At 43.0% G+C, this 24972-nt stretch overlaps 1 protein-coding gene across 1 annotated transcript in view; it reads right to left on the bottom strand.

The window, feature by feature from the left end:
• LOC139608463 (zinc finger MIZ domain-containing protein 1-like) overlaps nt 1-24972 on the bottom strand; it is a 110015-nt gene that overhangs the window by 57913 nt on the left and 27130 nt on the right. The window contains exon 2 of the mRNA XM_071462248.1: nt 21823-21921. The gene's annotated coding sequence lies outside the window, so the exon portion shown is untranslated. The remainder of the gene's footprint in view (nt 1-21822; nt 21922-24972) is intronic.

Genomic DNA, 24972 nt, shown 5'->3' with positions numbered 1-24972 from the left:
AGGCAGCTGACAAAAGCTTTTTTTTTTTTTTTTTTTTTAATGAATTTGTGTGTAAGAGTTCAGCCTCTTCTGGTCGCGACAGAGTGTGTATGTGTGTGTGATGAGTTGCAGTGTGTGAAGGAGCCTGGTTTCATTTCTTCTTGTAACACCCTAATGACTTTATTGTTTCATTCTTATCCAGCCTCCAGAAGCTATTACCATATAAACACCTGTGTTATCAAAGCACCACAAACAATTTCCTGGATAATTTAACAAAGATGCGAATGTTGATTCAGTATGAGGTGTTGTGACATATGAGTGTGTGTGTGTGTGTGTGTGTGTGTGTGTGCGCATATTCTGAGATATCTATTTTCTCAGCGCGTGTATATTTTGAGATATCTATTTTCTGTGTGGGTGTTTGTCTCTGAAAGCATTCTGGGATATCCATTTCATGGAGTATGTGTGTGCGTGTGTGTGTGCGCGTGTGTGTGTGTGTGTGTGCAGAGCTTAAACTTGCCGGAACCTGGCTACAGCTGGCCACTTTTCAGCTCCAATTGTGGAGGAAAATATGTCTGAGTTACCTTAAATGGAGGCTGTTTTGGTGAAGTGGGGACAGACTGAATGTTCTGCATTACCATCATGCGCCATGCAATCTGTATCAAAACCCCGGGTGAGGCAAACAAAAAGAGAACACTTGCATAACGTAGGAGCCTGATGTTACCCTGCAGAATTGGACCTCTCTAATCTTTTTTTTTTTTTTTTTTTTTTCTCAACCCCTGGTCCTCCCTCATTCTGTCTTTGACTCTCAGTCTGTTTCCCTCCCTCCCTCCCTCTCCCTCAGTCACAGGGGCTGGATTGTTCTGCTGAGGCTTGGCAGAGGCCGCGGATGGGAAAAGTGCAGGGGAGGCAGCTAACACTTCCTGCCTCCCTGAATCAGAGAGTTAACCTTCACCGAGGGCACAATGGCTTCTCGTTAGTGAAACCACCCCACATGCAGGCAGCCTGTCACCAGCCATGTTCCTGTTCGCTGACCCCTTTTTGTGTTTCTCTGTCCTCTCTTGGACTTCATGTGCTACCAGGGCTGCACCTCAGATGTACACAATGGAGGTTAATATGTTGTACACAGATGCATTTTTATCCATGTGAGAGAATGTGATCAGAAAATAAAAGACAAATTTAAGGGCATTTTTAGCGAAAACATATGTTACATCATGGATATCCAAAAGCTAGTTGCACTTTTAAGGACTGGTACTTCTCCTCTTTTCACAGAGGCTGGCAGATTCAAAAATATTCAGGAGGAAATCAGATCTGGGAAAAGCTAATTTTATTCATCTGTATTTTACAAAGTAATGACTTAAGTGTTGAGTGTCATTTTTTATGATGTGGTCAATTTCAAGAGATATTCTGGTGTGTGTGAATAATCAACTTTGAGAGTCTTTAAAGGGACTATTTGTACATTTTCTCAGACACCAAATGTGCTGAGCAGCACTACGTTTTCAGGGCAGACTGGAGGCTACAGTGAGCTGCTATCAGGAAGTGATGAGACAGGCTGGGGCCAGCTATGTAGCAATAGCAAAAACATACAAATAGATAGAAAAAAATATCCACAGATTAATCTATAATGAAAATAATTGTTAATTGAATCCCTATTTGTATACATGACACAATAACAAAAACCTCATCATCAAAATCCTCATTATCTTCATCATCATGAATAAACACAAATGATAACAGCCAAATGCAACCTCAAGCAACCGAGGACGAACACGCTCTCCACTGTACATTCACCAGGATGGGGAAAGTGACACCTATAACCTCACAGTAAATGGTTTCTCCCTTGTTTTCCTCTCATTTTCACTGGCAAAAAACAAGCATAAAGAAAGCTAGCCTAGGAGAAAATAAAGCATCGATTTTGCACACTGCCCTCTCTACGGCAGAGGACTCCGATCAATAGGCTCAAGTAATACTCTGCACAAGTTTAATGCTTGAGCTGTACAGAGGCAGACAAGTGCTTTGTCTGGAAATTATTCCTTTTTTTATTGCACCACCACCACCGTTCTGTTTGAAAGCAAAACAAAAGCAACCAGATCTGTTTAAAGGCACAGCGGCACAGACGGGGATGACCACAGCTCTGGGGGCAGGCAGTTCGCGCTGTGGTCAAAGGTTTATCTTAATCAATGGAGGAAGTTGCACGTGTTAGCCACTTTGTAGGATCATCAGAAAAGGAAAGCAAGAGAGAGAGGGAGAGAGAGGAGGAGGAAGTGGGTCAGACCGTCAGGAGAGAGGGTCATATTGCTAACCAGCAGCCGACCAGAGAGATGACCTCCAGCTGAGGTCGTGACCTTTGACACAGAGCACTACCGAGGCTGGAGAAACAGAAACAGTCACTCTCCATGAACCAAGACTGAGTCAAGATAAGCATCAGATTCTCAGAAGTAGTCAATGAAAACTACACTCTGAAGGCTGCGCAGGTGATCTGATGCTTTCTGAAAACTGTGAGAGCAGACAGAGGGAAACCTGTGAATGACTCTGCTAATGAAGCAACGACTGAGCATGTGGGGAATCCGAGAAACCCAAAAAAAAAAAAAAACTGTAACCTCCTCTTTACCCTGCAAAAATTTCATTTCCTGACTGCTCGCTATTTCCCTTTTAAGGTGCCTCAAAAAGTCGGAGAGAAAAACTCCCGCGCCACCTGTAAAACGTTAAAAAGCATTGACCCAAAGATTTGAACACTCATTAAGCGTTTTTAAAGTGGAGAATTCTCTGAGATCCCCTCTCTCAGATGTTTCCCTCTGTGTCGACCAAATGGTATATCAAGTTCAGGAAATTAGCCAGTTCCTGTTGGGGGAAGAGAAAGAGAGCTGAGAGAGGGGCCAGCGTCAATGCAGCTCAGTTTTTACTACAACGCTTCTCAGGCCTCTATTACATCCTGAAGCCAAAATCACACAGACTCACAGCCCAGGAAACCACTTCACTGTGTTTTCATTAACATTCTGGTTAAAAAACATGAAAATATTCAGCTGCCTGCCTGATGCAGCAGGATAAATTGCATCTCAGACATGTGAACACAGGGACAAAACAGTGGCTAGGCATCTCAACACCTTATAAACACACAGAGATTTCCTCAGGTTAGTTCTGTGCAAATAATATGGCCATTAGGTCATTTAATATCCTCTGGATAAATTGCTGTGGACCCCTGAGACACGACTGGTGTCCACACATCAGGAACCAATCAAAGGTCCCTCCTGGTTATGGCAAAGACTCTGTCAGGCTTGAAGCAGCAACATGTCCCCGGGGAAATAGAAAAAGGCCAAATAATCAAAGACACTCTGCCACTTCCTGCCCTTTATCGGCCCAGAGCATCTCAACAAGCGCAGTTCTGGACTGTGATGAGGCTTTCCTCGCTTTAACCGAATTAAACGCGAGTGAGATTATGCTGCGGATTTCAGTACAAGTTGACCTCCTGAGTTGTGGGATGAGTGACAGCACCACTACCGCCACCTCCACCACCACGAGACTGGGTTTGGCATGTCACACAACTGTGACCCCTGTCGCAGTCACAACCCGGACACACACACACACACACGGTGGTTGTAGCATAGGTTGAAACCCTAACCCTGCTGTTTCCATTGCACTCTTCAAACAGACAACTGGCCCTGCAGCATGTGGTGCAAAAAGCTTTCTCATGCATGAATAAGCAAGCACGCGCACGCGCACACACACACACCAAAAACAAGTTAAAGTGAGAAAATGTAAGTTGTTTACAGAATTTTCCACGGAAAATCCTCTCAAACTCAGGTCACTGTGGGTAGAGAACTAGCCGGCAGGGCTCCAGAGTGGCTTGAATCTGCTCAGTGTCTACTCAAACTCTGTTGACCGGCAGGCGTCGAGGCAGACTCTTGCATGCTGCAACTGAAATTAGGTTAGAAGAAGTCATTTGTCTTTGGTCGATGGAAAGCAAGGGGGGGGGGCGAGGCAAGAGAGGCCAGATTGAGCAGGAAGGCTGCAAAGGGGAAGGAGTTCATGCAGACTAACATCTGTGATATTTCTTCACTTCATACTCGTTCTCCCATCCCCCTTGCCTTGGGTGTGCCAAATGCTAAGGTGGGGCTTACAAAAACAGCAAAGAGCGAGGGTATTTTTTGGTTAGCACAACTGTTATGCATGCTGCTTCCTCTGATGCCACCATGTGCCCCTCAGGTTTTGATGTTTTTTTTTTCTTTTTGTGGAATATAAATCAAACAACATTAGTTATACTGTTGTTATCAAAGCAGAGTGGACCAAGAGGTCCTAAAATGTCAAAAGCCTAACAGAGGTGACAGTTCGGCTAAAACATTGTTTTCCTTTTGGTGCGTTAGCAAATAAACAGATAACGAAATCTGAGACTCTTAGTTTACCTAGCTGAGCTAAACCTAGCTTACTCTTCAACTACTTTGAAAAGTCAGTAGTAGCTAAAATTGACTCTATTTAACAAGTTGTCCACTGATTTATGTTGTCTCTGTTTCATGGCCAGCAAACTATGAAAATTAGACTCTTGGATCTTGGCACAGGAAGCAAACTACATGTATCATTTAGTCGGTTTTCTAACATTAAAACACAATATACAACATGTAATTACACTTGATATTTCCTGGCCATGATGTGGAGAAGAGATTACTCTTAGAGCCTGCACATGCATTTCTGTGGCCTTCTCAAGGGAAACCAGAAAAATATGCAAATTTTTAACATCACTAAAACATAACTGCTATCAAAAGGCAAGAGGCGGAGGGCTATCGTTGATAATTGCTCATGGACAAGCTGTAATTTTGCTGCCATGCTGTTGCCGAGTTGTTTATAAAATGGCTCATTAAGGGAGCTAAAAGGCTAACTAGCGTGGCGTGCTAACATCTCATCCTTCTCTGGCGGGGAAAAGCCTCACTTCACCGCATTGGTTCATTATCTCAGCCTCCTCCCAGGTACAGCGCAACCACAAGCTGCCTCAGCTTGCTGGAACAGATACTTACAGCTTGTTGGGCTTGCCCCACTTCACCTCAGATGCATCAAACACACACACACACACACGCACACACACACACACACACACACACACACTGATAGAGAGACACAAACACAAAGCATCTCTGTGCTCTTATCAAATCACTTGCTAATAGGTGTTTTCCTGGAGTGGAGGTGCCTGCTATTTTTGTCAAGGTGTGTTCAAGATTATTGTGACGCTAAAATGAAACATGAAGCTAATTTCTCAACTGAAATAAATATAAAAGAGAAAACAGTTGTAGACGTCGTAGCAGGTGGTCGTGCATGACAGGACTGATTTTTCACATCTAAATTGCTACGTTGTTTTCTAAAACTATAATTATTATAAACATTAAACATGTTTCAGGATGTGCTAACGTGCTGATTTAAAAGGCTGCAACCAATGGTCTGGTCTATAAAATGTAACAAATTAGTGAAAAATGTCCAGCACAGCTTACCAGAGCCTGAGCTCATGTCTTCAGTCTTTTGGTTTTTGTCCAGAAAAAGCAGAAAACACCCAAATATTCGATTTACAATGATTTTAAAAAAGAGAAAAGTAACAAATTCTCTCATTTAAGAACCTGAAACCAACAAATACTTTACATCGAAATGTATTTATCACCTAATTCATTAATTGACTTCTAATTAGTGCCTACCCACTTCCTCAGACTGTTTGTTTCTGGATGTGGCCCCCACAGCCCCACCCCCTCCTCCAAGACCAGACCAGACCAGACCAGACAGGGACAGCACTGGTCTACTGAGAAGCACTTTGCCGTTGCTGCCACCTTGTTCTCGGGTCTGGAAACATTGTTTGTCAGCTGGCTCAGATGGTGCCTCCTGTCTCCAAGATGAGACCACCCCTCCTTTCCCTCTCGATCAGCCCTTGTGGACCTCCTCCTCCCCCTCCACCCAATAGTTGGGCCCACCCCACAGGGGGGTTTGAATTTAATAAAGGCTCCCTCAGCCACATGCTAAAAAGGTATGCAAATGTGCAGGTCCTTCTGTTTTCTGATGCCCCCCCCCCCCCCCCACCCCCCCCCACCCCCCAATCCAACTGACTGCTCTTCTCTCCAAGCCAAAGCCAAACACAGAGGGAGGCAGAGAGTGTGTGTGTGTGTGTGAGAGAGAGAGAGAGAGAGTTTGGGTGTTTGTTTTTCAGAGGAATGGATTATTTTGTTAGGACCGCTCCTGGGTATTTGATCTGAAAAGCTATTACGATGATTGCGATTAGAATTAATTACATTATGAGCTACAGGAACAGTGAAAGAGGTACTTGACGTGCTTCCTTGTGGAAAGAGGAATCATAAACACACACGCATCTGATAATTCCTCGAGAGCAGCGGGATGAAATTAATAGTGCCACAAAATTGGCAACCTCAAGGCCATCGCTAATAAATAAAATAATAAAAATTAAACACCCTTACATATATGTGCTGTAAAAACCGAAACAATATTGACTTCTCCGGCCTTCTGCGGCAGCTCCTCCTCCTCCACCTCCTCCTCCCACATATCAGTGATCCCTATCTAATACAAAGGGCCCAGGCCTTGCATGGCTACCACGATGACCCGTGTTCATGAGGAGGTGAGAGCTGATCATTTTGTTCCGATGTAGTGAGCCGTGACAGGCAGCAGTGCGGGAAGGAGGGCGCGCGGGGGGGGGGGGCACAGAGGGACCCACCAGAAGCAGGAGCGAGCCAGGCCAGACTGAGGGGACCAGCCTTTCCTGCTGCTTCCTTCCCGTGCTCTTGGCCAGCTGAGCAATCAGGTCACCTCTCTTTCCAGTGTCGCTTCTGGTCAATTGTTCTCCTCCATCTCTCCCTCTCTCTCTCTCTCTCTCTCCCTCCCTCTTTCTCTCTCTCTCTCCCTCCTCCCAGTGCCACAGCCTGCAGCTGTTGCGGCTGATGTCATTTTTTGATAGGATTTTGTCTGTGCCTGCTTGTTGGTTGCTGCCTCTAAACAAATGCGAGCATGGTGAGGATTCATTTATACACGCTGCGAACGCGGGAGAGGGGACGAAGCGACTGCAACGCTGCTCTCATGCAAAGCGGAGATCATATGCAAACTCGCATTTCTTCTCCGGAGTCCGTCCTGGTATCATTGTGAAAACACGCTTAACTACGCAACAACACAAGAACAAGCTCTGCAGTCATGCCTGCATGTTCCAAATGTTTACTCTTGACCCACACTGGCCATGATTAAGGAGGAGAACAGGAAGTACACAAACATGCCCTTTTGACCTCCTACAACCACCGTTCAGAGAGTACAACTAGTTCCTCAAGCTGAGTATCAGCTCATGCTGTAAGCAGAGCCGAACCTATACCGAGTTACATTTACAAAACAATATCAAAGCTTCATCCTGAGGGCGTTTCAGGAAAATCCACTGCAGAAACTAATACACTGCTCGCTTCCAGCTACGAAAGGAGACAGAGAGAGGGAGTTGTGATGATGCTAGCTGACAGTTAATTCCCAGCTTTGAGCACAAGATTTACTCCAATACGGTCATGAAGAAAACTCCCTTTTTTTTTTTTTTAAGATGTTCCAAGAGAGTTAGCTGGAGACTTTATGTCAGAGACAGATTAGATCACGTCTTGGCTTGTTCGAAGACCACGAATATTTACATTATTGGTTCAAATAGCATCTGAATGAGCACATCGAACCCCCATCAAGGACAGAACAGGGCATGCCTGCAGATTTGGCACATTCTAGTCCCTATAAAGAGAGATGAACATGATATTCAGAGTCTTGTTTTTTTTTTTTTCCAAGGGTAATGCTTCTTAAAATGAGCAATCTCACAAGATTGAACAGATTCTAGAAACACCAATCTGTTGAAACTGAGAGTGAGATAAATAAATTCTGAATGTGCAGCAATGAGACACAACTGTTGTCTTGACCTTGAAATATCTGCCACTTATGAAAAGCTGTTTTGGTATGAGAGACACCGATTATAGCCCATTTCTAGGCCAGCACATAATCAGTGTCCAAGTTCCAAATCAATGACCTACTTTCAAGCACATACACACATATCTACTGCACATACGCTGCGAGGCAAACTCTCTTTTAACAGCTTAATGTGGAGAAAGACGGAAATCAAATCGAGCTGACACTTTGTTTTGATCTGAAAATGTATCCAAGTGTAGATATTTAGAAACCCAAATGAGGGCAGCATGATTTCATAACAGCAGGCAAAGTGGCGAAGGCCCTCCACAGAGCTGCTTGTGTTATTTTAACGCTGGCTGGCAGCGAGGGGGGCACCAGGGTCATGAACGTCAGTGCTTTACTAGTGAGAGTAGATCAGATCTGACCTGGATAAAGTGGAGGACAGTCGGTGCTGGCCTCCACAGCCTCCCGCGCTGCGAGGAAATGTGAGCAGCGGCTTGGTCGGTGAGGTCAGGACTGCGCAGAGAGCAGCCCCGGCATGCCGCTTCTTAATGCAGGGTGGGCTATTTACAGAAACACCCCACCGCCACCTCTCCTACCCCACCCCCCTCCCAACTCGGTTCTACAACCCCCTCGAGCGGATCCACCACCACACAGCTCCATGTACCATGCAGTCATGCAGACAGATGGAGAGAGACTTTTCAGATCATCCAGCTCCGTCCTCTACAACTGTGGAAACACTTACTTCCCCCCAACGCAATCCTCTGACTTTATTTTTCAAATGAGATGTTATTTGACCCGTGGGCCCAAACATTCAAGATGAGACAGAGAGTACAGAGAGGGTAAATGTGCTGTCCATACATACACATGCTGCTGTCATGTGGATCGGCCCCAGACAGGCTGAAGGCTGATGACAAAGACAGACCAGCAGACATGATTTAATGAATGGAGGACACTGGAGTACATGCGGCTTCATTTCCTGATGTGAGGCTTCCTTATTTTGAAGGGTCAGTTCATCCACAAAAGAAATGTCTCATTTATCACATTAGACAAAGTCTGACTTAGACAATTTAACAGAGTATCTTCCTAAATCATCTTAGTTCAGTGTCCCTGTGTCTGCAGAGGGACAGTAAAGCAGTACAAAGATTGCAACACTCAAAGATACGCACTTGGTTTTCTAACTCAGACCGCTGAAGCCTCATATTAGCTTAAGCTGAACTTAAAGGAGGACTCCACCAGTTTAGCATTTCATGACATTGTCGGACTCACCCCCCGGAGGGTTTGAAAAAAAAAAAGATCAAAGTCAGTGCAGCAAAATTTTCCACACATTCTTCTTCCTTGTCAAAACCCAGCAACTACATTACCAACAATGCAACTCGACCACCAAGGGTTTGGTCGGAGATCCGGGCCTGTTGGAACTGAGTTTTTAAGTGGATGTGGACAAGCTGAATAATTACAGCCACCAGTAACCCCTAAAATATTCATATGGGCACATTAGTATTGTTTTATGACTGACTTGAAAAAATGTGAATTATCCTTTCACAGCCATGCAGATCATTTTGGTTTTATTTCCCTGGGCTTTGATATCTCCATCTTGAAATTTTGGCTGCCACAAACCTCACTGTGAAGTTTCTCTCGTTCACTCTTTTCATTGGAACTAGTCCCTAAGTGCTGACAGTGAGGTCTGCGAATAATCCTGAGTAACCCTGACATTGTTTCTGAAAGGATACCTTGCTGCTACTTTTTTATATTTTTTCAGAACTATAAACACCAAAAATGAAATTCCATTCACCTCCATTGTACTGCATTTGAGGCAGATTTTCTTAAAACCTGGGCAAATAAAAGCAAAACGATCTGCCTGACTATTCGAGGTGACATGTGAAAACATGTTGAAGTGTGTGAGGCAGAGCTTTAAAAATAATTTTCATTTTCTTAACGGTATGACAGACATTAGATATATTATGCGAGCTTAATAAAAAACATGCATATAATAGCAGGTACAGTATGTTGTCGTGTACCTTGGCATGCTGAACCATCAAGAAGAAGCCTTGGGTGGTTACATATTTTGATGCAATCCTCCATCTGTGTGTGTGTGTGTGTGTGTGTGTGTGTGTGTGTGTGTGTGTGTGTGTGTGTGTGTGTGGTTTGAGCCTGCTGTTTCTCCGGGGGAGCATTGATCCAGCATAATGACTTTTGTGGAAAATGCTCTCTCCACAATGGACAACCTTGTCTTGTGTCATACTTGTTATCAGGTTTAGACAACACAGGAGCAGAATAGGAACATGCCAGTGAGTAGACTAATCCTCCTCCTTTTCTCCTACCAGGTACATCAGGTTTTGTCGCTAAATCAGGGGCAAAAAAACCCCATTATGCTGAAATGGTATATAAACAAATCAATTTTTCATGTTCACGCATGGTTTCACAAAACTATTCCTCCGATGCAGAGAAATAGGCATGAAATAAGTTTGGCTGGGAGTGGCTGCTAATACGCTGAATGAGTGGAACTGGTTGTGAAAGCGATTGTGAAATCAGTTTTTTTTTTTTTTTTTTATCAATGAAAAGGCAGAGTTAACTATTCACCCAGGCTTTATCACTGGAGACTAAATGAATGACTTCCTTTCTCTGTGCTTTGCAGGTCTCCAGCAAGGTTAAATGGGTATATCCTGCTGACCCCATTCCCCCAGTTCAACCATAAACATGACCTGCTCTGGCTCTCTCACTGCAGCCGAGCAGAGTGGCCAAAGTAAGAGTTCACGCTGGGAGTCAAGGAAAAACGAGGCACCGAAGTGCTTCTCAGCATGCGGTCCATGATTTTCAGGTAAAGCAAGCAATTAAAAAAAAAAAGAAAAGATTTGGGAATTACAAAAAGCAAAGTGGCATATAAGTACAGAAATCATCTAGAGGCAAGACAACAGCATGAGGAAACACCGTGCTGCCCAGGGCATTGTAGTCTGACAAAGCTGTGTTTCTGGTGGGAAAAAAAGCAGAACAAATGGGGATTACAATATTTGAGGAAATAGTCTTTCAGTTGACCTACATCTCCCACAGAGACTCAAAATTATAATCCCAGCATACATGTTCAGCTATTGAATTTTCAGATCCTGTATCAACACCATGAAATTGTGTTAGATGGCAACTAAATGGGTAAAAAAAAAAAAAAAAAAAAGGAGATTAGTGGCAAGAGATGCTGACAGCACTTAACGCATCTGGAGGTTGAAATGTGGGCTGACAGCTCATGATTTCACTTTGTTTCATTTTCATTCCCACTTGACAGCTGTAGATCCAAACAGTTGCATTAACAGTACGGATATATATTAACACCTTCTGTAGACTACAACAAAAAGCTTAAACACAGAAGAATCCACTTAAGGCTGTGAGCTTTAAAAAAAGCCTGAGACACATTAAATCATTCTTTACCATTTAGCAGCAGCCTCTAAGGTTTTGATTAGTGTATTCATTGAACCCTGCACTTTAACACTCCGAATCAATTAGATGAACCAGCACACACACACACACACACACACACACACATTTCAACCGGTTCAAATTGAATAATGATTTAATGCACTGCCATCCTCTGGCAAAGTCCAGCACAATAATAATACTCACTCACAAACAATATCCATTAATGGCTTTAGTGATGGTGATGTAATTGCTGAAAAAAAATACTTTTTAGTGATCTAAATGCAAAAGAAGTGAAGCTCTCTCTCTCCTGGGTGTGCGGTTTGGAGTACAGTTTGTTGTGAACAGATTCCTTGATGATTATAAGAAGATTATTTAAAAAAAAAAAGAAGTGAGAAATAAAGTCGCATCTTTCTGTCTTCCAGGAGTATCAACATATTGGAAGCTGTTTCATACACTTATACCTATTACTCCTTATGCTTTAAATTAAATCATTTGCATTATTTAATCATCACCTAATCAGGAAAGCTTGAAATTAAAGTCAACAGTGAGTCACAGATGAACAGAAGCTGAGTTATTATACCGTATTTTTTCATTGTTTTATGTTCTATAGTAACTAGTTTTAATTTGCCCTCTAAAACACTTGCCTGGTTATACAAACAAAGATTATCATTACATTATTGACTATTTAAATACAACCTCCAGAGTGTGGGTGTGTGTATGTGTGTGAGAGGGAGAGAGTGTGTATGTACTGTATGTTTACGAAGCCTCAGGAAATACCAGGACAGACACGCTGACTCTCCAGCACTTCAGGCCCATGTGACTGGAAACACACAGGCCAGATTGTTTGCATGTTTGCTCGGGGGCCGCGATAAGAACATTTGGTTAGAGAGAAATATCAAAGCAGAGCTTGAACGTCTGAATCTGGCCTGCCACTGGAGGTGTGGTCCAGTTTTGGCTGCTTATCTCGCGTTAAACTTTTGTTTTTGAGTTATCAGCCATCCTGTTAATTTGCATGATGACTCTTGCGTCTGTGTCCCCGTAGCGATCCAGCGCGACTAGCCTCCGTTGGCTTCCTGCTCTCATTACATTACCATAATGCAGATGCAACCGGAGTCAGTAACCTTGCTGTTGCTCAGCACTATTTACAGCAAATACGCACGAAAGCTGAGAGAGCTGCAGCGCTTGACAGTTTTTCTTTACTAACCTACTTTTATTTTCTATGGTCCTCTGTGTCAATTCATCATTGCATCTATTTATACACTTTTTACTCTAAAAAGCAAAAAAAATCATCATTTAATGTAACACACCTGCATGGGAAGCTTGATTTGAACTTTTGAAGATATACTAGACTTTGAACTGACTCTGGATCTGCACCTTTATCAGCTTTAAGTCTGAAATTCAGTTATACTATCACCATGTAAAGACAATTAGTACTAAGTCACATTTCCAAGCACATTTCTAACTCTTTGGTCTTGAACTTCAGCTTTCTCCACTGATCGGTGCACCTGAATAAGAACCACAACAAATCTTGACACAAGCTCTTGATATAGACACAAAAAAAAGAACCAATTTGACAATTTTTTGTCAGCTGAAGGACCAAAGAGGAGGAGGACACTGAGGCTAAATAACTGTAAATGTCCCATTTTCATAACTAACACAAAAACATTTCCAATTCAGCGAAGTACTGTCCTGTCTGGTGAAAGGTCAGTGGAAACCCGACCACTGATTATTATAAAACTCGGTCTTTTCCCCCGAGCTGTGGAAGCTAAACAGTGGTGGCAGAGATGTAAATATTTTGAGGAAAAGCTCTAATCTCTTACCTCTTCATTTCCTCTTATAATAAATATTTAAGCCAATCTCATTAGCATAGGTTTATGCATGTCAGTTGGAAACAAAATGTACCAGACTGCACCGGGTAAGAGATGAGGTAAGTATAAAGATTTGTAAGATCCCAGGTGATGAATTTGAGAGCAAAAAAAAAAAAAAACTAAAAAACTGGATGCTGCCATAAAATGCTCTCACCCATTGTTCTCTTTGTGTTTGTACCTGGCATGCAGCGACCTGTCTGGCTGGACTTTTGTGCGATCTCTGCATAAAAACACATCACCATTAATCTCTCACAAAGATGCCATTATAAATGTCATTAAATATGGTGTCCAGCAAAAGGTACAAGCAGCCAGTCTGAATAATTAATTCCTACTGTTCGTGCTGTGGGGGGACTCTTCTGATCAGAGCTCAACCTGGTAACACGCTCTGTTATGATTGGCTAACGCAAGGTCACTGTCTTAAGAGACCTTGCTGTAATATCCAGCAGCAATTAGTGGCTGCTGTGCGGTTGTTGCACATGTTATTATGTGATAGGGGAGCGAGAGTGACCGCAGGTAGAGATTTAATGTCGTGTTTATGCTGTTGCCATGCAAAACAGTTTATTGGAGCACAATGAACAAAGACAAGTGGTTACTCACTCGTGGTCACATGGCTAAAAAGACAAGAGTTGCAAAAGGAAGCAAAGGTTCCAAAAAAAAAAAAAAAAAAAAAAAAAACAAGCCACAGAAAGAGCTAAGCATACATTTTTGTCATTGCTTATATTTCATACAAAAATATAAATGTTCTATTTCAAAGGCTGTGTTCAAACAGATGCTGGTCATAAAGACAAAGACTTCTCATTCCTCCTCAGGCTTGTCCAGCAAAAAATGCAATGCAGCATCATCTGGCAACACACTGCAGTGGCCAATCAAACATGTGCAAGTGCACACTGCGTGGTACACCACGTTGCTTTCTACAGCTGACTTCCCAATTGTTGAGACAGGAGAAAATCTAAAAATCTGATAAGAGATTTGAAAGAGTTGGAAATCACTGTGCTGATAAGCCCTCAAATGTATGGATGTATTATTCAAACTGGACTGGACTCCAATGCCAGGAATACGCTGGATGCGTGGTGTGTGTGTGTGTCTGCTCCTCTATCTGTGTATATAGAGTTTGCAGGATACTTAATGTTGGGTTTCTCTTCATATTCAATTAAGTTCTAATTTTTTTTTTTTTTTTTTTTTTTTTTACAGAAAATGTCTCTGAAATGCCACTGTCTCCACATGCAGCTGCTAAAATGGTTAAAAATATATTTACATTTATTCAGATTCAGCCTTGACATAAACAACAACAGTGGGAGGTGTCAGTTTTGTGTAATATTGCTGGTATGATGTCAATATGACTGTCAACAGGTCTTTTCTCTGTCTATTTTTGCAGCGCGACGTAGTGCAAATGTAATGCAAGTGCATGTTGGGTGAAAAGACACGTAGCTAGTGACTGACTGGCAGTCCACCTCCTCCCCAGGACAACAGCGAGTTAAACAGGGACAAGAAACCTGACCATTCCCACTGGAACGAAAAGAGGGAACAATGCAGAAACATACACAGTCGTGAGAAAAGACCACTGTCTCCATCAAACCACACAGGCAATGAAAGGGGTCAAACAGAGAGTTCCAGTAAAAATGACTGAGAGATGGACACTGAACAAGCTCGGCGTCTACTCCCTATGAGTCAACCCATTGTGAGGCGTACAACACACAAGTCAAGTTCCCAGTGAATCAGAGCAGTCAGCTGCCATCCACAGGGCCAGGCTAGCACAGGACTACAGACATGTGACCAGCTGTCTCGCACAACCACCGTCACTGTACCGCGTCTCACCAGGACAGAGACACTGACAGAAAGCTCTCAGAGACGTTCCTCCAGTGGATTGACTTCAGAACGTGTTTGAACAAGTTCTCTCAGTTTATTCAGCTCAGACAGATAATATACTGCTATGATATAGTAGGAACCGAGGTAGCAGGTGTTTGTAAATCTATAGATGACTGCGACGTGTGATTTACTGCCCGCTGTCAGGAGGGTGCAGTGACATCAATACTGCAGCAGGAGTTTGTCGGAGGCCTTGCTGAGGACACCGAAATAACGCTCCACTTCTACCCCCCACCTCCCACCGACAGCGATACACAGCACTACACGTGCAGCTGTCTAAATATTACTTCTCCCTTCTTCTCCTCTTCATCTTCACATTCCTCTGCTCCTCTCTCTCGCCTTTTCTGTCCCCGGCCTCCGGGCAGGATGAGTTTAGGGGGAACAACTGTTCGGACCGGCGACCAACTGGGGATGTCCACATTTGGTGCACCGTTGTCATGTTGAAAGTCCGAGGCAGAGCGGCCCGAGGGCTGGGAATAACTCACCTTCTGCTGTCCAGCTTTGAGCTATAACCAGCGGCGCACCTGTGGTACCAATTATCTTGCAGCTAACCACAATTAGATAATTCCAAATGTGAATAGTATTTTCGACAAGGCTCTGTGGCAGGTAGTACCTTTTTTTAGTGAGTACAAGTCATCACTAAATCACTGTTTGCAATTAGTCTTTTAATGCAATTTATATAAGAAGCCAGACTAAAGCTCATCTCATAAAAGGACAAACAGAGCCATTAAAAGTCCTCTGCTCTTTACTTCATTACTGGCTCAGCTTGCTCTCCTTATGCTAAGAGTCCCCAGGTGCATGAATGTTTCATAGCCACCCTGCTGCCTGCTTCCCTCCGCTCAGATTCAGCCTTTTTCCCTCCTCCCTGAGGAAGCTCAAAAACTCCGCTGTCAATTGCACTCTCTTACACTCTGCTACCGTCATCATAAGCCATTAGTGGGGGGGTGTGTGTGTGGGGGGGGATGGAACAGCAGCATACAAGACAGCTGTTTTGCCTTGATGACTCAATCATCCCCTTCAGTGGGATTAGCATCAGTATCATCATCCTCATCATCGCCTTTGATCCCAGAAATTACCAAACAAGTCTGAAATTGATGACTATCAGTTTGTCTGCCATGAATTCCAGGGCGTTCAAAAAAGACCGACTTCATTGTACAACGCTCAATCGTGCTACAGAGCTTGAGGAGATGAATTTGTAATATCCACCATATTTCATATCAAAGCCTTTGACAGAACCAAAGGAACAAATTATTAATTTCACAGTTTGTCAAGGTGACAAACGCTGTAAATACTGAAATAGCCCGTTTTTCTTATTTCTCCATGGCTAAACATTTCAGATCCATTTACTGATGTAAAAATACTCAAGTATAATTAAATGTTTGACATGCAAAATTCCACTACAGGTAAATATTTGTAGTGGGCCAAGGTTGAGCTAACTTTAAAGTAATACTTGAGCATATTGAGAAACACTCGTCTTTTTCCCAACTGTTAGAAGAGAACATCGGCAAAACCCACATATCAGTCTGTTCAATTTGAAGCTGACTTAAACTACAGCAAGCAGGATCTGGGCTTATATCTGTCGCCTGCTGTAAATACATTCTTCAAACTGGGCCACTTGAATGGCAGTCAGATCAGCTGATGCGCTAATTCGAGGCCCTGCAGCGCTGCCACTATCATCATTTCATTAGCTTTACACAGACATATTAACAGATAGAGCGTTTAGCGGAAGCTGTGTGGAGCCAAACTTGTTGGGTCTAGTTTATGTTTTACAACAAGAATGTACCAACCTAACGAGGCCACAGCTACTGCTTTCACTGATGCAATAATATGGCAGCAATAGGCAGGAGAAAGGCTTGTTAATGTGGTCATATTTCAAGAGGCAGCATTGAGGTAGACCATTCAGAAGCCAACGGCATCTCAATGCCAAGTGTTCTTAAAACATATTATGCCATGCCATTAATTAATCTGTTGGCTTGTGAAGCGTAGCTTATTCAGGCTATTCATCATGAACAGGAAATTGACAAGTTATCCGTGGATGGCATGTCAAAGGGATATCAGCTTTAATTTTGCATCAAAGGAAGTAAGCACTGCTCCATTTGTTCAATACTCTTTGTTTTCTTTGCAGCGTCTTTGTTTGAGCAGAGCCAGACAGATAGCTGATAGAAAGACACACGCGATGTAAAGGAGGCTTGAAGATGGGTCACGGGACAGTGGGGAAGTTCATCTCGGAGACAAGTGTTGCTCAGTGGCTTCCTCCTGCTGTACGTCAACTCAGACCATCAGAGTGGGCTGCTGAGAACATCTGTCCTGGATAGACAAACGCTTTGTACCGCTGCAGTCACCCTGTCAATCAAACGCGTTCTGGCACGTCACTGACTATCACCAGCGGCTGTGATTGCTTCTGAAGACGTGTGCCTGCACTTGCTCCGGGTGCACGTACAAGCATGACCACGTGCATCTGCATTTGTATGTGTCTATGGGAAAGCAGGGATGACGCCGCGTCTATTTTTAGTCCAGTACACTGAGTTCTGCCTCTGTGTTATGCTGCTCTGTTCCTAGGACAGGCGACCGGGTCATCAGCAGCAGCAGAGAACACCAGGAGAGCTCCGGCTCTGCTCCTTGACCCCGGCCCTCCAGCTCCTACATCAGTGGGAGAGACCGACAAGATTCCTGGGCGGCGGTTAGGGGAGGCTATCTGCAAAAAAGAGGCACTTTCTTGAAGGATGCCATGTTCATCCACCTCGTTCTCCCTTCGGTGACTAATGGGCTGATAATTCAGCTGTCACCCTGGCACTTTATCTCACGCTTTCTCATGGGAAGAATACCAACCCGGAATATCTCCGCAACAGTCTCAGCCCTGAATAAAATATGGGAGATTCCCAAAGCCGGTCTACAACTAAAGGTATTGTGAAGAAAACAAGGTGGGATCAGATGGAAAATCCTCATGAGTGTTGAGTACTGAGGAAAACCCCGAAAAGATAAGAATGTAGATGCAAAGGTTTTGTGGAGGCAACCTGGCTCAAATACTTTTTGGTCATGCCCAGTTAGTCACTCAGTCGTTTACAGGAAAATCATCTTCACACTCATCTGATGCACATCAATGATGAACCATTGAGTCAGTAGTCAAGCTGACACAAAAGCTTCAAGGGTAAAATTCTTGGATACTATTGAGATACGATCAATATGTGTTATTCATTCTACAGAGTTGTGCAATTACTATCCAGTTAAGTGAATTCCTGCATTTCAAAGAATGTTTTTTGGACACTCTCACAGTCTGAATTTGATCTTACCACATTGAGCTGCTGGTAATGAGCAGAGTGAAAATCTTTTGGAGAACTTGTACTATAACTGCAACATATCTTGTAGCTGCGCTGCACTTTAATTACTGAAGCTACTGTTTGTGTAAAAACAAATTTTTCAGTCTGGTAAGACGACCTTTTTCTGAGATTCTTGAGGAATTTTAATAGTTTTGTACTTCAGTGAAGAGAGCTCACTGTTGGTGCTGATGGTTTAGATAAACCTATCACTCCCCACGGCAGCTGCACTGAAAATATCCTGGTATCATGTCACATCATGTAAGTCAGTTATCCACAGGAATAAAATGCACTGACAGACAACAAAATAGCCCAGAATACAAGATAAAGTACCTCACAATGGCCAATTGCCACTGAATTTAACTCAACTTATCATTAAATGTGTCCACACACAACAATAAAATCATGGCAAAATAAAGTCACATTTCTAGAATGGAACATAAATTACATGAATTAATGGCTTATGTGGTTTTTATATATATTTTGGTTTATCTGACTGTAATAAAATAAACATAGATGGACCGGTTAAATAGTACGCAATAATTTTTTCCTATTTTCTACTGTACACTATTCATTATTTTAAAAAAAAACATGCTGGTTGTCCTCTAGATGATTATCATTACATTGATTACAGGTTTTTTTTTCCTTTCCAGAACCTTTTATCTTCCGCTAACTTTGAGGAATAGCCCTGAAGGTACTGATGGCTGGTCTGTAATTTCTGTCCTCATGCAGTAAGCACTTTGCGAAGTCTGATTCCTGTTGAAACTGTACATAAAGAATCACATGCTGAATGCTGTCCTGGGTTTTTTTGTTTGCACCACAAGCTCAGCAAAGTAGCTCCTCACAACTGATCTTTCAGCCTACAGCTTATTCAAACCGATGTCTGATTTCGAGTGGGGCAGTTCAGTCCATGTTACAACATTCTTTTGGTTTCTTTTCCCTTTACGCACCTTGCTTCAGGAAACACCCATGTATAGACACTGCAACACTACAGCCTCATCACGCTTATCAGTTTAACAGCTTGTCATTCAGACCTCTGGGTGTTCGGCTTGAATGATAAACTCTCGCTGCTCTGCCATGCACTTGTTTAATTAAGTACTTCCACTTGACTCAACACCGGTCAGTGGACCAGGGGAGTTGTGATTGTGCCCGGGTGTGAAGCTGCTATAAAATTTGGCTATGGGCTAATCTATCAAAATGTCTCCCTGTTATTATATTCAACAGAAATCTCTTCAGAATAAGAGTTCACTCCAACAAGTGATAATAATCCCTCTAATAGGCTTGGATGTTATGAAACCTGAAGTTAAGTGGCAGGCTCTGGTCTCTTTGTTTGCCTGCACAGGGGAGGTGGACATGTGTGCAGAGCCAGGCCCTCTATCCTTCCTGTTCAGTTACCAGAGGCCTCGCACTTATCAGTTCCAGATCTCACAAGAACAGAGAGAAAGAGAGAGACCACTGACAGGAAGGGGATTTTTTTTCCTCCTCCCCCCCCCCCCCACCCCCCTTTTTCCTCTAGCGAGGTTAACAGAATGTCTGCACCCCTCACATTTCAAAGAGGAAAGCAATTATTCATTAAAGTTTACACTGGTGCTGCAGAAACAAAGACCAACCTGGCAACCTTCACGCATCAACCCAGAGAAATAACAGAAACTACCCCAAGAACAATTTTGATAATCGTTTAAGTTATATGTCTGACAAAATATGCCAGAATTCACTGCTTCTCCGATATCCACAATTTTCTGTTTCTATTTCCTGACATGTAATAAATCCTAATAAATACAGATTAGCTAATCATCATTTACAGCCACGCACACGTTTCATTTCTGGAGACTGAATTTTTGGCTCTCACCATCAGAGGTTGCACTTATCTATTTGAGACCGTTGCCATTTCCTTTGACTGCAGCCTTTCCATCATACCCAACTATATTTTCCCTCCACATCGACAGTGAGAGGGAAAAAAAAAAAATCTGTCATTTACAGTAAGACAGAGAGAGGAAGAGAGAGAGAGAGAGAGCTGACTGTGAAGCACTCATGTCATGTCCCTGTTCATGTCATATTCCCCTCGTTTCACTGGCTCTCACTGTGTACCTCGCCTGACATTTCCACAATAATCACTTTGGTTTATCCCACTCAGCTGTGTGGCGGGCAGATGTTTGTCGGGACACCGTATTCCTCAGCATTCACACTGCTCTAATCAAGATTAACCACTCTTATCTATTCAATGTGTGTGTGTGTGTGCGTGCGTGTGTGTGCGCAGATGCTGGATGTCCCAATTCCTAATCCATGAAGCCATAACTGTATTGTATAATACAGTGGACGAACCAATTACATTCCCTTTCCACAACATAATTCTCCCTTTTAGTGGAACATACGCTGAGCTCCATATTGCATAAGGATGAACTACCGGCTTGCTGGTGAAGCAGATAGTCATGACCTTCTACATACAAGTGCGGGCACATGTCTTCACACTGCATATGAACTTGGATGTCGGCAAAAAATATAAACAGACGCAACATCTCAGCACTCAGTTGCTCAGAGCCCCCCCCCCCCCCAGCCCCAAGGAGCTCCTGATGAAATCAACATGCTCTGCGAGGTGAGCCGACCCTGGCCACACACAAACTAGCTGCCATCCTATGTTTACCAAAGACACTGGAGCACAGTGGAGGACAGAGCGTGTCCGAGCAAACAAAGTTGTGGCCCTTAAATCACCGCAGTGACGGGGGAGGCTGATATCTTGTTTCCAGTAACAAGCTTTGTTCGATTCCAGCTGTGACATAACATCTTTTCCAGAAATATTTGAGGCAAAGTGACATCTCAGCTAATTAGGAAGTGTCCTCACAGAGCCTGGGATGTCTCAGGGATTTAAAAAAAAAAAATCTGTTCACACTGGATTTGTGCTCTCAAATTATTTACTTCTTGTGCACAAATTAGTAATTTCTGCTCTCAAATTTATCGAACATAATGGTAAACAATTTGGTTTTCATCTGAGGGTTGTTGCAAAACAGACTAAGTAGTCTGATGAGTGCTAGTCACTCACATTAGCTCTCTAAGCTTCTTTATTTCATTTACACCCCAGGGGACATTTTATTCTCATGATTTAAAAAGGGCTATTGATACTCTCCGAGCTAGGCTAGCTAGCTGCTAACTATGTTGCTAACTATCATTTAGCTAGTTCATTAGCTTGGTTGCTAATGTAATAATAAGGTTATTTTACGACGGTTTTTACATTAGATATGTTTGAACCAACAGTTCCTGCCTCATAAATGTCTGACAACCATTTTTCTCTTGTGCTTTAAATAAAAGGAGAACTGAGCTAACAGGCTATGATAGCTTATTTGGACTTGCTTTTCCCTTTTAGATCAACCATGTCAAAATGCAAAACACAGCCACTATTCACTAGCATTCTGTGTGCTGCAGATATTTATTTAAGAGCATCAATCTCTAATTTGTGATATCTGCCGGGCTCTGTATGTAAGAAAGAAAAAAAAAAAAAAAAGACTGACCTGGGTTGACTTCAATCCTTGATTCTTCACCACGAAAGACCCCCCCACCCATTCACACACCAGGAGGAGAAACACTCCAGCACCTCACTTCTTCAGTCCCTGAGAGAAATCAGAGGAGAAAAAGAAAAATACATCAATCACTGCTGCATTATCCACCAATCTCCAAACACTGAATTATTACATTTGCATTTTTTCCCCCCTGAAAATCAAGCCCACTCAATGATTTCACTTCTCGCTGATTCCTTCGGGCACTGAGTGGCTTCCATCTGCGCCTTGCTGAACATGATACACTCCTTCCCTGCACGGTTAAGCTCCTTCATGCTCTCATGCCCATGACGGGACAAAAAAAAAAAAAAAAACCTCAGCAGATACTTCACATGATCAGTATGGCATCATAAACACCACACAAGTTCAGTGTCATGGCACATTTGCGAGTCACTCCTGATTGACCGATAAGCCGATTAAGAGAGGCCTTCACTATAGTTTAGCACTTCAGCCTGGCTGGCAGGGCTTGTATATAATAACCAGTGTTTGAGATAGCATGATGATTATATATACGCCAGGTAAGGACTTAATACAATAACCCAAAATATAATGGAAAACTAAAATGTAAACCAATGTTATGTTTATAAACGTGAGCATATGTTGGTATCAGAGAGAGAATAAGCAAACAAAATCTACTTTCTTACTATTTCACAACCTGAATGAATGAACGAATGAACGAATGAATGAATGAATGAATGAATGAATGAATGAATGAATGGATGGATGGGTGAATGAATGAGTACTCTAACTTTATTTTGTAGTTCCACAAGGTTTCGATTTAGATGCTGAAAGACATTATTATTTAAGTCTTCATGTGAGGGTCAGCACAATGTCAGCTAAATGAAACCCTCTTTGAATGAAGGGTCAGGGTTAAGGTAGTACTTCTAGATAGTCATCGTTTAAGGTAACAGGCCACTCGGCAGGTTGAAGAGTATAAACAAACTGTTGCCCTTTTTCTTTGTCCCTGTCCTCAATTTTTCCTATAACTCTCCCTCTTTTGCTCAAAGGACATGACACTAATTTTCACGGAGTCAGAGAAAATGTTGGAGGGCAGCAGCCAGCTTTTTTGTTGTTGTTGTTGTTGTTGTTTTTCCACTCCTCAAATGTTGAACTATGAAATTTCAAGGAGCTGAATGGGATGGTGGAAGAAAAGAAAGAATAAAAATGTCTTCAGGCTGTTTGCTCTAGCTCTGTGGATGCATGTGGAGTGTGTAAGTATGTAACAAATGCGATTTTTCCCTCCTCCTCCTTTACCACCTCTACCTTAAGGTTTTCAGCTGTATCCTGTTGGAGCATCATTTTTTTGCCAGGCGTCTGCTTAGTGACACACAGCGTGCTAGCCATTTCTTTCCCCAACCAGAACTCCTCTGGCTTCTCCTGAGCTCATGCTTTGGTTGACAGGACAAGGCTAATGCCTCAAATATAAAAAACTGTCTAACCACAAGGTGTATTTTCACATTCAGTGGGAGAAGGCAGTCCCTTGTGCCTTGCACTTTTTTAATTCTTTTTTTATCATTGGAAGATTTTTCAGGCAGTATTTCTCCCCTGTTGGAAGTGCCGCTCTCTGAAAAGAGAGAGTGGAGGAGAGCTGGGGGCTCAATGGGTTTGGGAGGGAGACAGAGGAGGAGGGGTTGACGCTGGGTGCCTCCTTTTTAAAGCCAGATTCTCCCCAGATACCTCTGTGCTATTCATCAACAGCTTTTCCAGGGCTGTGAAAAATCAATGTGCTCTGCACTGCAAACAGTTCATAATGACGGGGGATGGAGGGAAAAAAAAAAAGCTCAACTGCAACAGAATTGATTTGTTTAAGTACAATAACACGGCTCTGCAGCGCAGCGAGGAGGAGGCTCGAGCGCCCAGACAAAGACTGACTGGCAGTATGAAACCACAAGCAGTAATTGATAAACTGCTGGCAAAGTGCAAATCTGAAATACAGAAGCTTGTTATCTAATTAAAGGAGTTTTTCTCTGAATTACCACCTGACAGAGGAAAATACACTTTGAGTCTCAAGAGACTGTAACTCTTCTATCAGACAGAGCAAAGCCCAAATAAAGAGTTTTAAAAACCATAAAACATTTCTCTGTTTAAGATGAGTTGAACACTTGTTTGTTTGAGCAACACCCCATAACTGTGCAGTATTTAGTTTTACAAATATATAAACAGAAAAAGCAGCAAATGTTCACATTTGAGAAGCTGGAACTAGTGACTGATTGATGACCACAATTGATTAATTTGCAATAAATCCACTGATAAATTGACACAAACACACACACACACACACACACACACACACACACACACACGTTATTTGTGCTTTTGGCAGGGAGTCACTGCCTCCCCAAACCACTTGAAAAGCAAATGCAGAGAGGTTTTGATGTTGCACAAAGCCAAGTCATCAGAATGTTTAAAAGATGACACCAGGCTTCTCCTAGAGAACACAAACATGCACAAGGTGAGATTTTAAACCTCCTGATTCTGCAGGATGCTGGAGTAAGTTGTGTCAAAATAGGCCGGCACAATAAAACATTTCTCCCTGCCTCTTTTAAGCCGGCCACAGAGGAGCATTTATCATTGTTATTATTCCTTCAGAGAGGCCCTCCCAGGTTTAATTGGATCCTCATGGAGTCAAAATCTCCACTGTCGCTGCAGCCACTGGAGCTGGACAAGCTCATTCTGCCCCAGTCAGTAGTGGGTTTTACTCGACTGCATGAGGAACAGTCATCCTGTGCAAAGTGGCCACGAAACCCACTGGTGAGTCTGATTGGGTGGCGGGAGCTGGACGCCACCCACGAAGCCCAGACAATGGCATGAGAGAGGCACCTGGGGGGGAAACTCTCACCTGGCTCTGCTCTGAACGCTGTGGGGAAAGCTCTTGAGAACCACAGGCTGGCCATGCACCCAGCCAGCTCTCAAGGGCTATTATTCCCAGTGGGCCACATTTGCATTGTAACTGGTAAATACAGTAGGTTTTGAATGCACGTGGATGTGAATCTTGTGTACAAATGGAGAAAAGGATTAAAAAGGTTTTTTGCCCTCCGTGAGAAAAGGGAAACAATGTGCTGGTAGCTCAGAAACATAATCACGCTTGACTAAAAGCTGATGAAT

Source organism: Trachinotus anak, unplaced genomic scaffold (assembly GCF_046630095.1).
Source record: "Trachinotus anak isolate AG129_WGS33_773 ecotype Australia unplaced genomic scaffold, CSIRO_AGI_Tana_v1 ptg000025l, whole genome shotgun sequence".
In the NCBI taxonomy this organism is placed as follows: Eukaryota; Metazoa; Chordata; class Actinopteri; order Carangiformes; family Carangidae; genus Trachinotus; species Trachinotus anak.
The sequence above is the reverse complement of the archived record's forward strand: the minus strand, read 5'-3'. Positions and strand labels throughout refer to the sequence as shown.